Genomic DNA, 12,668 nt, shown 5'->3' with positions numbered 1-12,668 from the left:
GCACTGCCAGTGCTCCCACCAGACATCCAGCACTGTCAGTGGTCCCCCACACAGCCAGCACTGTCAGTGCCCCCACCCGACAAAGCCAGCACTGTCAGTGCTCCCACCACACAGCCAGCACTGTCAGTGCTCCCCCACACAGCCAGCACTGTCAGTGCTCCCACCACACAGCCAGCACTGTCTGTGCTCCCACCACACAGCCAGCACTGTCAGTGCTCCCACACACAGCCAGCACTGTCAGTGCTCCCACCACACAGCCAGCACTGTCAGTGCTCCCACCACACAGCCAGCACTGTCTGTGCTCCCACACACACAGCCAGGACTGTCAGTGCTCCATCCACACAGCCAGCACTGTCAGTGCTCCATCCACACAGCCAGCACTGTCAGTGCTCCCACCACACAGCCAGCACTGTCAGTGCTCCCACCACATAGCCAGCACTGTCAGTGCTCCCCATACAGCCAGCACTGTCAGTGCTCCCACCACACAGCCAGCACTATCAGTGCTCCCCCCACACAGCCAGCACTGTCAGTGCTCCACCCACACAGCCAGCACTGCCAGTGCTCCCCCACACAGCCAGCCCTGTCAGTGCTCCCCCCACACAACCAGCACTGTCAGTGCTCCACCCTCACAGCCAGCACTGTCCGTGCTCCCCCACACAGCCAGCACTGTCAGTGCTCCCACCACACAGCCAGCACTGTCAGTGCTCCCCACAGAGCCAGCACTGTCAGTGCTCCCACCACACACAGCCAGCACTGTCAGTGCTCCCGACAGCCAGCATTGTCAGTGCTCACACCACATAGCCAGCACTGCCAGTTCTCCACCCACAGCCAGCACTGAGAGTGCGCCCCACACAGCCAGCACTGTCAGTGCTCTCCCAAACAGCCAGCACTGTCAGTGCTCCAACCACACTGCCAGCACTGTCATCCTCCTCCCACACAGCCAGCACTGCCAGTGCTCCCCACACAGCCAGCACTGTCAGTGATCCCCCCACACATCCAGCACTGTCAGTGCTCCCCCACACAGCCAGCACATTCAGTGCTCCCCCACACAGCCAGCACTGTCAGTGCTCCCCCACACAGCCAGCACTCTCAGTGCTCCCCCCACACAGCCAGCACTGTCAGTGCTCCCCACACAGCCAGCACTGTCAGTGCTCCCCACACAGGCAGCACTCTCAGTGCTCCCCCCACACAGCCAACACTGTCAGTGATCCCCCCACACAGCCAGCACTGTCAGAGCTCCCACCACACAGCCAGCACTCTCAGTACTCCCCCACACAGCCAGCACTGTCAGTGCTCCCACCACACAGTCAGCACTGTCACTACTCCCCCACAGAGCAAGCACTGTCAGAGCTCCCACCACACAGCCAGCACTGTCAGTGCTCCCCCACACAGCCAGCACTGTCAGTGCTCCCACCACACAGCCAGCACTGTCAGAGCTCCCACCACACAGCCAGCACTGTCAGTGCTCCCACCACACAGTCAGCACTGTCACTACTCCCCCACAGAGCAAGCACTGTCAGAGCTCCCACCACACAGCCAGCACTGTCAGTGCTCCCACCACACAGCCAGCACTGTCAGTGCTCCCACCACACAGCCAGCACTGTCAGTGCTCCACCCACACAGCCAGCACTGCCAGTGCTCCCCCACACAGCCAGCACTGTCAGTGCTCCACCCTCACAGCCAGCACTGTCCGTGCTCCCCCACACAGCCTGCACTGTCAGTGCTCCCACCACACAGCCAGCACTGTCAGTGCTCCCCACAGAGCCAGCACTGTCAGTGCTCCCACCACACACAGCCAGCACTGTCAGTGCTCCCCACAGCCAGCATTGTCAGTGCTCCTACCACACAGCCAGCACTGCCAGTTCTCCACCCACAGCCAGCACTGAGAGTGCGCCCCACACAGCCAACACTGTCAGTGCTCCCCCACACAGCCAGCACTGTCAGTGCTCCAACCAGACAGCCAGCACTGTCAGTGTTCCAACCACACAGCCAGCACTGTCAGAGCTCCCACCACACAGCCAGCACTCTCAGTGCTCCCCCACACAGCCAGCACTGTCAGTGCTCCCACCACACAGTCAGCACTGTCACTACTCGCCCACAGAGCAAGCACTGTCAGAGCTCCCACCACACAGCCAGCACTGTCAGTGCTCCCGCACACAGCCAGCACTGTCAGTGCTCCCACCACACAGCCAGCACTGTCAGTGCTCCCACCACACAACCAGCACTTTCAGTGCTCCCTAACACAGCCAGCACTGTCAGTGCTCCCACCGCACAGCCAGCACTGTCAGTGCACCCCCCACACAGCCAGCACTGTCAGTGCTCCCCAGATACAGCCAGCACTTTCAATGCTCCCCCACACAGCCAGCAATGTCAGAGCTCCCACCACACAGCCAGCACTGTCAGTGCTCCCCCCACACAGCCAGCACTGTCAGAGCTCCCACCACACAGCCAGCACTGTCAGTGCTCCCCCACACAGCCAGCACTGCCAGTGCTCCCACCACACAGCCAGCACTGTCAGAGCTCCCACCACACAGCCAGCACTGTCAGTGCTCCCACCACACAGTCAGCACTGTCAGTGCTCCCACCACACAGCCAGCACTGTCACTACTCCCGCACAGAGCAAGCACTGTCAGAGCTCCCACCACACAGCCAGCACTGTCAGTGCTCCCACCATACAGCCAGCACTGTCAGTGCTCCCACCACACAGCCAGCACTGTCAGTGCTCCCCCACACAGCCAGCACTGTCAGTGCTCCCCCCACACAGGCAGCACTGTCAGTGCTACCCCACACAGCCAGCACTGTCAGTGCTACCCCACACAGCCAGCACTGTCAGTGCTACCACCACACAGCCAGCACTGTCACTACTCGCCCACAGAGCAAGCACTGTCAGAGCTCCCACCACACAGCCAGCACTGTCAGTGCTCCCCCACACAGCCAGCACTGTCAGTGCTCCCCCACACAGCCAGCACTGTCAGTGCTCCAACCACATAGCCAGCACTGTCAGTGCTCCCACCACACAACCAGCACTGTCAGTGCTCCCTAACACAGCCAGCACTGTCAGTGCACCCCCCACACAGCCAGCACTGTCAGTGCTCCCCAGATACAGCCAGCACTTTCAATGCTCCACCACACAGCCAGCACTGTCAGTGCTCCCACCACACTGCCAGCACTGTCATCCTCCTCCCACACAGCCAGCACTGTCAGTGCTCCCCACACAGCCAGCACTGTCAGTGCTCCCACCACACTGCAGGCACTGTCATCCTCCTCCCACACAGCCAGCACTGTCAGTTCTCCCCACACAGCCAGCACTGTCAGTGATCCCCCCACACAGCCAGCACTGTCAGTGCTCCCCCACACAGCCAGCACTCTCAGTGCTCCCCCCACACAGCCAGCACTGTCAGTGCTCCCCCACACAGGCAGCACTCTCAGTGCTCCCCCCACACAGCCAACACTGTCAGTAATCCCACCGCACAGCCAGCACTGTCAATGCTCCCCCACACAGCTAGCACTGTCAGTGCTCCCCCCGCACAATTAGCACTGTCAGTGCTCCCCCCACACAGCCAGCACTGTCAGTGCTCCCCCACACAGCCAGCACTGTCACTACTCCCCCACAGAGCAAGCACTGTCAGAGCTCCCACCACACAGCCAGCAATGTCAGTGCTCCCCCACACAGCCAGCACTGCCAGTGCTCCCACCACACAGCCAGCACTGTCAGAGCACCCACCACACAGCCAGCACTGTCAGTGCTCCCACCACACAGTCAGCACTGTCAGTGCTCCCACCACACAGCCAGCACTGTCACTACTCCCGCACAGAGCAAGCACTGTCAGAGCTCCCACCACACAGCCAGCACTGTCAGTGCTCCCACCACACAGCCAGCACTGTCAGTGCTCCCACCACACAGCCAGCACTGTCAGTGCTCCCCCACACAGCCAGCACTGTCAGTGCTCCCCCCACACAGCCAGCACTGTCAGTGCTACCCCACACAGCCAGCACTGTCCGTGCTCTCAGCACACAGCCAGCACTGTCAGTGCTTCCCCCACACTGCCAGCACTGTCAGTGCTCCCACACACACTGCCAGCACTGTCAGTGCTCCCCCCTCACAGACAGCACTGTCAGTGCTACCCCACACAGGCAGCACTGTGAGTGCTCTCACCACACAGCCAGCACTCTCAGTTCTTCCCCCACACAGACAGCACTGTCAGGGCTCCCCCCACACAGCCAGCACTGTCAGTGCTCCCACCACACAGCCAGCACTGCCAGTGCCCCCACCCCACAAAGCCAGCACTGTCAGTGCTCCCACCACACAGCCAGCACTGTCAATGCCCCCCACACAGCCAGCATTGTCAGTGCTCTCACCACACAGCCAGCACTGTCTGTGCTCCCACCACACAGCCAGCACTGTCAGTGCTCCCCCACACATAGAACATAGAACATAGAACATAGAACATAGAACAATACAGCGCAGTACAGGCCCTTCGGCCCACGATGTTGCACCGAAACAAAAGCCATCTAACCTACACTATACCATTATCATCCATATGTTTATCCAATAAACGTTTAAATGCCCTTAATGTTGGCGAGTTCACTACTGTAGCAGGTAGGGCATTCCACGGCCTCACTACTCTTTGCGTAAAGAACCTACCCCTGACCTCTGTCCTATATCTATTACCCCTCAGTTTAAGGCTATGTCCCCTCGTGCTAGCCATTTCCATCCGCGGGAGAAGGCTCTCACTGTCCACCCTATCGAACCCTCTGATCATTTTGTATGCCTCTATTAAGTCTCCTCTTAACCTTCTTCTCTCTAACGAAAACAACCTCAAGTCCATCAGCCTTTCCTCATAAGATTTTCCCTCCATACCAGGCAACATCCTGGTAAATCTCCTCTGCACCCGTTCCAAAGCCTCCACGTCCTTCCTATAATGCGGTGACCAGAACTGTACGCAATACTCCAAATGCGGCCGTACCAGAGTTCTGTACAGCTGCAACATGACCTCCTGACTCCGGAACTCAATCCCTCTAACAATAAAGGCCAACACTCCATAGGCCTTCTTCACCACCCTATCAACCTGGGTGGCAACTTTCAGGGATCTATGTACATGGACACCTAGATCCCTCTGCTCATCCACACTTTCAAGAACTTTTCCATTAGCCACATATTCCACATTCCTGTTTTTCCTTCCAAAGTGAATCACCTCACACTTCTCTACATTAAACTCCATTTGCCACCTCTCAGCCCAGCACTGCAGCTTATCTATATCCCTCTGTAACCTGCTACTTCCTTCCTCACTATCGACAACACCACCGACTTTAGTATCGTCTGCAAATTTACTCACCCACCCTTCTGCGCCTTCCTCTAGGTCATTGATAAAAATGTCAAACAGCAACGGCCCCAGAACAGATCCTTGTGGTACTCCACTTGTGACAGAACTCCATTCTGAACATTTCCCATCAACCACCACCCTCTGTCTTCTTTCAGCTAGCCAATTTCTGATCCACATCTCTAAATCACCCTCAATCCCCAGCCTCCGTATTTTCTGCAATAGCCTACCGTGGGGAACCTTATCAAACGCTTTGCTGAAATCCATATACACCACATCAACTGCTCTACCCTCGTCTACCTGTTCAGTCACCTTCTCAAAGAACTCGATAAGGTTTGTGAGGCATGACCTACCCTTCACAAAGCCATGCTGACTATCCCTGATCATATTATTCCTATCTAGATGATTATAAATCTTGTCTCTTATAATCCCCTCCAAGACTTTACCCACTACAGACGTGAGGCTCACCGGTCTATAGTTGCCGGGGTTGTCTCTGCTCCCCTTTTTGAACAAAGGGACCACATTTGCTATCCTCCAGTCCTCTGGCACTATTCCTGTATCCAATGATGACATAAAAATCAAAGCCAATGGTCCAGCAATCTCTTCCCTGGCCTCCCAGAGAATCCTAGGATAAATCCCATCAGGCCCCGGGGACTTATCTATTTTCAGCCTGTCCAGAATTGCCAACACCTCTTCCCTACTTACCTCAATGCCATCTAATCTATTTACCTGGAGCTCAGCATTCTCCTCCACATCTTTATCTTCTTCCTGAGTGAATACTGACGAAAAATATTCATTTAGTATCTCGCCTATCTCTTCAGACTCTACACACAACTTCCCATCCCTGTCCTTGACTGGTCCTTCTCTGTCCCTAGTCATTCGCTTATTCCTGACATACCTATAGAAAGCTTTTGGGTTTTCCTTGATCCTTCCTGCCAAATACTTCTCATGTCCCCTCCTTGCTCGTCTTAGCTCTCTCTTTAGATCCTTCCTCGCTACCTTGTAACTATCCATCGCCCCAACTGAAACTTCACACCTCATCTTCACATAGGCCTCCTTCTTCCTCTTAACAAGAGATTCCACTTCTTTGGTAAACCACGGTTCCCTCGCTCGGCACCTTCCTCCCTGCCTGACCGGTACATACTTATCAAGAACCCGCAGTAGCTGATCCTTGAACAAGCTCCACTTATCCAGTGTGTCCAAAACTTGCAGCCTACTTCTCCACCTTATCCCCCCCAAGTCACGTCTAATGGCATCATAATTTCCCTTCCCCCAGCTATAACTCTTGCCCTGCGGTGTATACTTATCCCTTTCCATCCTTAACGTAAACGTCACCGAATTGTGGTCACTGTCCCCAAAGTGCTCACCTACCTCCAAATCCAACACCTGGCCTGGTTCATTACCCAAAACCAAATCCAATGTGGCCTCACCTCTTGTTGGCCTGTCAACAAACTGTGTCAGGAAACCCTCCTGCACACACTGAACAAAAAACGACCCATCTAATGTACTCGAACTATATCTTTTCCAGTCAATATTTGGAAAGTTAAAGTCTCCCATAATAACTACCCTGTTACTTTCGCTCATATCCAGGATCATCTTCGCCATCCTTTCCTCTACATCCCTAGAACTATTTGGAGGCCTATAGAAAACTCCCAACAGGGTGACCTCTCCTTTCCTGTTTCTAACCTCAGCCCATACTACCTCGGAAGATGAGTCCCCATCTAGCATCCTCTCCGCCACCGTAATACTGCTCTTGACTAGCAGCGCCACACCTCCCCCTCTTTTGCCTCCTTCCCTGAGCTTACTAAAACACCTAAACCCCGGAACCTGCAACATCCATTCCTGTCCCTGCTCTATCCACGTCTCCGAAATGGCCACAACATCGAAGTCCCAGGTACCAACCCATGCTGCCAGTTCCCCTACCTTATTTCGTATACTCCTGGCATTGAAGTAGACACACTTCAAACCACCTACCTGAACACTGGCCCCCTCCTGCGACGTCAAATCTGAGCTCCTGACCTCTATACTCTCATTCTCCCTTACCCTAAAACTACAATCCAGGTTCCCATGCCCCTGCTGCATTAGTTTAAACCCCCCCAAAGAGCACTAACAAATCTCCCCCCCAGGATATTTGTGCCCCGCAGGTTCAGATGTAGACCATCCTGTCTGTAGAGGTCCCACCTTCCCCAGAAAGCGCCCCAGTTATCCAGAAATCTGAATCCCTCCCGCCTGCACCATCCCTGTAGCCACGTGTTTAATTGCTCTCTCTCCCTATTCCTCATCTCACTATCACGTGGCACGGGCAACAACCCAGAGATAACAACTCTGTTTGTTCTAGTTCTGAGCTTCCATCCTAGCTCCCTGAAAGCCTGCCTGACATCCTTATCCCCTTTCCTACCTATGTCGTTAGTGCCAATGTGGACCACGACTTGGGGCTGCTCCCCCTCCCCCTTAAGGACCCGGAAAACACGATCCGAGACATCACGTACCCTTGCACCTGGGAGGCAACATACCAAACGTGAGTCTCTCACGCTCCCACAAAATCTCCTATCTGTGCCCCTGACTATAGAGTCCCCAATTACTAATGCTCTGCTCCTCTCCCCCCTTCCCTTCTGAGCAACAGGGACAGACTCTGTGCCAGAGGTCTGTACCCCATGGCTTACCCCTGGTAAGTCGTCCCCCCCACAAGTATCCAAAGCGGTATACTTGTTTCTCAGGGGAACGACCGCAGGGGATCCCTGCACTGACTGTTTTTTCCCCGTCCCTCTTACAGTTACCCATCTATCTCCAATCTTTGGTGTAACTAATTCCCTGAAGCTGCTATCTATGACCCCCTCTGCCTCCCGAATGATCCGAAGTTCTTCCAACTCCAGCTCCAGTTCCCTAACTCGGTCTTGGAGGAGCTGGAGATGGCAGCACTTCCTGCAGGTAAAATCAGCAGGGACACTAACGGCATCCCTCACCTCAAACAGCCAGCACTGTCAGTGCTACCACCACACAGCCAGCACTGTCAGTGCTCCCACCACACAGCCAGCACTGTCTGTGCTCCCCCACACAGCCAGGACTGTCAGTGCTCCATCCACACAGCCAGCACTGTCGGTGCTCCCACCACACAGCCAGCACTGTCAGTGCTACCACCACACAGCCAGCACTGTCAGTGCTCCCACCACACAGCCAGCACTGTCTGTGCTCCCACCACACAGCCAGCACTGTCAGTGCTCCCCCACACAGCCAGCACTGTCAGTGCTACCACCACACAGCCAGCACTGTCAGTGCTCCCACCACACAGCCAGCACTGTCTGTGCTCCCGCACACAGCCAGGACTGTCAGTGCTCCATCCACACAGCCGGCACTGTCAGTGCTCCATCCACACAGCCAGCACTGTCAGTGCTCCCACCACACAGCCAGCACTGTCAGTGCTACCACCACACAGCCAGCACTGTCAGTGCTCCCACCACACAGCCAGCACTATCAGTGCTCCCCCACACAGCCAGCACTGTCAGTGCTCCACCCACACAGCCAGCACTGCCAGTGCTCCCCCACACAGCCAGCCCTGTCAGTGCTCCCCCCACACAACCAGCACTGTCAGTGCTCCACCCTCACAGCCAGCACTGTCAGAGCTCCCACCACACAGCCAGCACTGTCAGTGCTCCCCCACACAGCCAGCACTGCCAGTGCTCCCACCACACAGCCAGCACTGTCAGAGCTCCCACCACACAGCCAGCACTGTCAGTGCTCCCACCACACAGTCAGCACTGTCAGTGCTCCCACCACACAGCCAGCACTGTCACTACTCCCGCACAGAGCAAGCACTGTCAGAGCTCCCACCACACAGCCAGCACTGTCAGTGCTCCCACCATACAGCCAGCACTGTCAGTGCTCCCACCACACAGCCAGCACTGTCAGTGCTCCCCCACACAGCCAGCACTGTCAGTGCTCCCCCCACACAGCCAGCACTGTCAGTGCTACCCCACACAGCCAGCACTGTCAGTGCTACCCCACACAGCCAGCACTGTCAGTGCTACCACCACACAGCCAGCACTGTCACTACTCGCCCACAGAGCAAGCACTGTCAGAGCTCCCACCACACAGCCAGCACTGTCAGTGCTCCCCCACACAGCCAGCACTGTCAGTGCTCCCCCACACAGCCAGCACTGTCAGTGCTCCAACCACATAGCCAGCACTGTCAGTGCTCCCACCACACAACCAGCACTGTCAGTGCTCCCTAACACAGCCAGCACTGTCAGTGCACCCCCCACACAGCCAGCACTGTCAGTGCTCCCCAGATACAGCCAGCACTTTCAATGCTCCACCACACAGCCAGCACTGTCAGTGCTCCCACCACACTGCCAGCACTGTCATCCTCCTCCCACACAGCCAGCACTGTCAGTGCTCCCCACACAGCCAGCACTGTCAGTGCTCCCACCACACTGCAGGCACTGTCATCCTCCTCCCACACAGCCAGCACTGTCAGTTCTCCCCACACAGCCAGCACTGTCAGTGATCCCCCCACACAGCCAGCACTGTCAGTGCTCCCCCACACAGCCAGCACTCTCAGTGCTCCCCACACAGCCAGCACTGTCAGTGCTCCCCCACACAGGCAGCACTCTCAGTGCTCCCCCCACACAGCCAACACTGTCAGTAATCCCACCGCACAGCCAGCACTGTCAATGCTCCCCCACACAGCTAGCACTGTCAGTGCTCCCCCCGCACAATTAGCACTGTCAGTGCTCCCCCCACACAGCCAGCACTGTCAGTGCTCCCCCCACACAGCCAGCACTGTCACTACTCCCCCACAGAGCAAGCACTGTCAGAGCTCCCACCACACAGCCAGCAATGTCAGTGCTCCCCCACACAGCCAGCACTGCCAGTGCTCCCACCACACAGCCAGCACTGTCAGAGCACCCACCACACAGCCAGCACTGTCAGTGCTCCCACCACACAGTCAGCACTGTCAGTGCTCCCACCACACAGCCAGCACTGTCACTACTCCCGCACAGAGCAAGCACTGTCAGAGCTCCCACCACACAGCCAGCACTGTCAGTGCTCCCACCACACAGCCAGCACTGTCAGTGCTCCCACCACACAGCCAGCACTGTCAGTGCTCCCCCACACAGCCAGCACTGTCAGTGCTCCCCCCACACAGCCAGCACTGTCAGTGCTACCCCACACAGCCAGCACTGTCAGTGCTACCCCACACAGCCAGCACTGTCCGTGCTCTCAGCACACAGCCAGCACTGTCAGTGCTTCCCCCACACTGCCAGCACTGTCAGTGCTCCCACACACACTGCCAGCACTGTCAGTGCTCCCCTCACAGACAGCACTGTCTGTGCTACCCCACACAGGCAGCACTGTGAGTGCTCTCACCACACAGCCAGCACTCTCAGTTCTTCCCCCACACAGACAGCACTGTCAGGGCTCCCCCCACACAGCCAGCACTGTCAGTGCTCCCACCACACAGCCAGCACTGCCAGTGCCCCCACCCCACAAAGCCAGCACTGTCAGTGCTCCCACCACACAGCCAGCACTGTCAATGCCCCCCACACAGCCAGCACTGTCAGTGCTCTCACCACACAGCCAGCACTGTCTGTGCTCCCACCACACAGCCAGCACTGTCAGTGCTCCCCCACACATAGAACATAGAACATAGAACATAGAACATAGAACAATACAGCGCAGTACAGGCCCTTCGGCCCACGATGTTGCACCGAAACAAAAGCCATCTAACCTACACTAAACCATTATCATCCAAATGTTTATCCAATAAACGTTTAAATGCCCTTAATGTTGGCGAGTTCACTACTGTAGCAGGTAGGGCATTCCACGGCCTCACTACTCTTTGCGTAAAGAACCTACCCCTGACCTCTGTCCTATATCTATTACCCCTCAGTTTAAGGCTATGTCCCCTCGTGCTAGCCATTTCCATCCGCGGGAGAAGGCTCTCACTGTCCACCCTATCGAACCCTCTGATCATTTTGTATGCCTCTATTAAGTCTCCTCTTAACCTTCTTCTCTCTAACGAAAACAACCTCAAGTCCATCAGCCTTTCCTCATAAGATTTTCCCTCCATACCAGGCAACATCCTGGTAAATCTCCTCTGCACCCGTTCCAAAGCCTCCACGTCCTTCCTATAATGCGGTGACCAGAACTGTACGCAATACTCCAAATGCGGCCGTACCAGAGTTCTGTACAGCTGCAACATGACCTCCTGACTCCGGAACTCAATCCCTCTAACAATAAAGGCCAACACTCCATAGGCCTTCTTCACCACCCTATCAACCTGGGTGGCAACTTTCAGGGATCTATGTACATGGACACCTAGATCCCTCTGCTCATCCACACTTTCAAGAACTTTTCCATTAGCCACATATTCCACATTCCTGTTTTTCCTTCCAAAGTGAATCACCTCACACTTCTCTACATTAAACTCCATTTGCCACCTCTCAGCCCAGCACTGCAGCTTATCTATATCCCTCTGTAACCTGCTACTTCCTTCCTCACTATCGACAACACCACCGACTTTAGTATCGTCTGCAAATTTACTCACCCACCCTTCTGCGCCTTCCTCTAGGTCATTGATAAAAATGTCAAACAGCAACGGCCCCAGAACAGATCCTTGTGGTACTCCACTTGTGACAGAACTCCATTCTGAACATTTCCCATCAACCACCACCCTCTGTCTTCTTTCAGCTAGCCAATTTCTGATCCACATCTCTAAATCACCCTCAATCCCCAGCCTCCGTATTTTCTGCAATAGCCTACCGTGGGGAACCTTATCAAACGCTTTGCTGAAATCCATATACACCACATCAACTGCTCTACCCTCGTCTACCTGTTCAGTCACCTTCTCAAAGAACTCGATAAGGTTTGTGAGGCATGACCTACCCTTCACAAAGCCATGCTGACTATCCCTGATCATATTATTCCTATCTAGATGATTATAAATCTTGTCTCTTATAATCCCCTCCAAGACTTTACCCACTACAGACGTGAGGCTCACCGGTCTATAGTTGCCGGGGTTGTCTCTGCTCCCCTTTTTGAACAAAGGGACCACATTTGCTATCCTCCAGTCCTCTGGCACTATTCCTGTATCCAATGATGACATAAAAATCAAAGCCAATGGTCCAGCAATCTCTTCCCTGGCCTCCCAGAGAATCCTAGGATAAATCCCATCAGGCCCCGGGGACTTATCTATTTTCAGCCTGTCCAGAATTGCCAACACCTCTTCCCTACTTACCTCAATGCCATCTAATCTATTTACCTGGAGCTCAGCATTCTCCTCCACATCTTTATCTTCTTCCTGAGTGAATACTGACGAAAAATATTCATTTAGTATCTCGCCTATCT

Source organism: Scyliorhinus torazame, chromosome 5 (genome assembly GCF_047496885.1).
Source record: "Scyliorhinus torazame isolate Kashiwa2021f chromosome 5, sScyTor2.1, whole genome shotgun sequence".
NCBI lineage: Eukaryota > Metazoa > Chordata > Chondrichthyes > Carcharhiniformes > Scyliorhinidae > Scyliorhinus > Scyliorhinus torazame.
Note: the sequence above shows the minus strand (reverse complement) of the source record.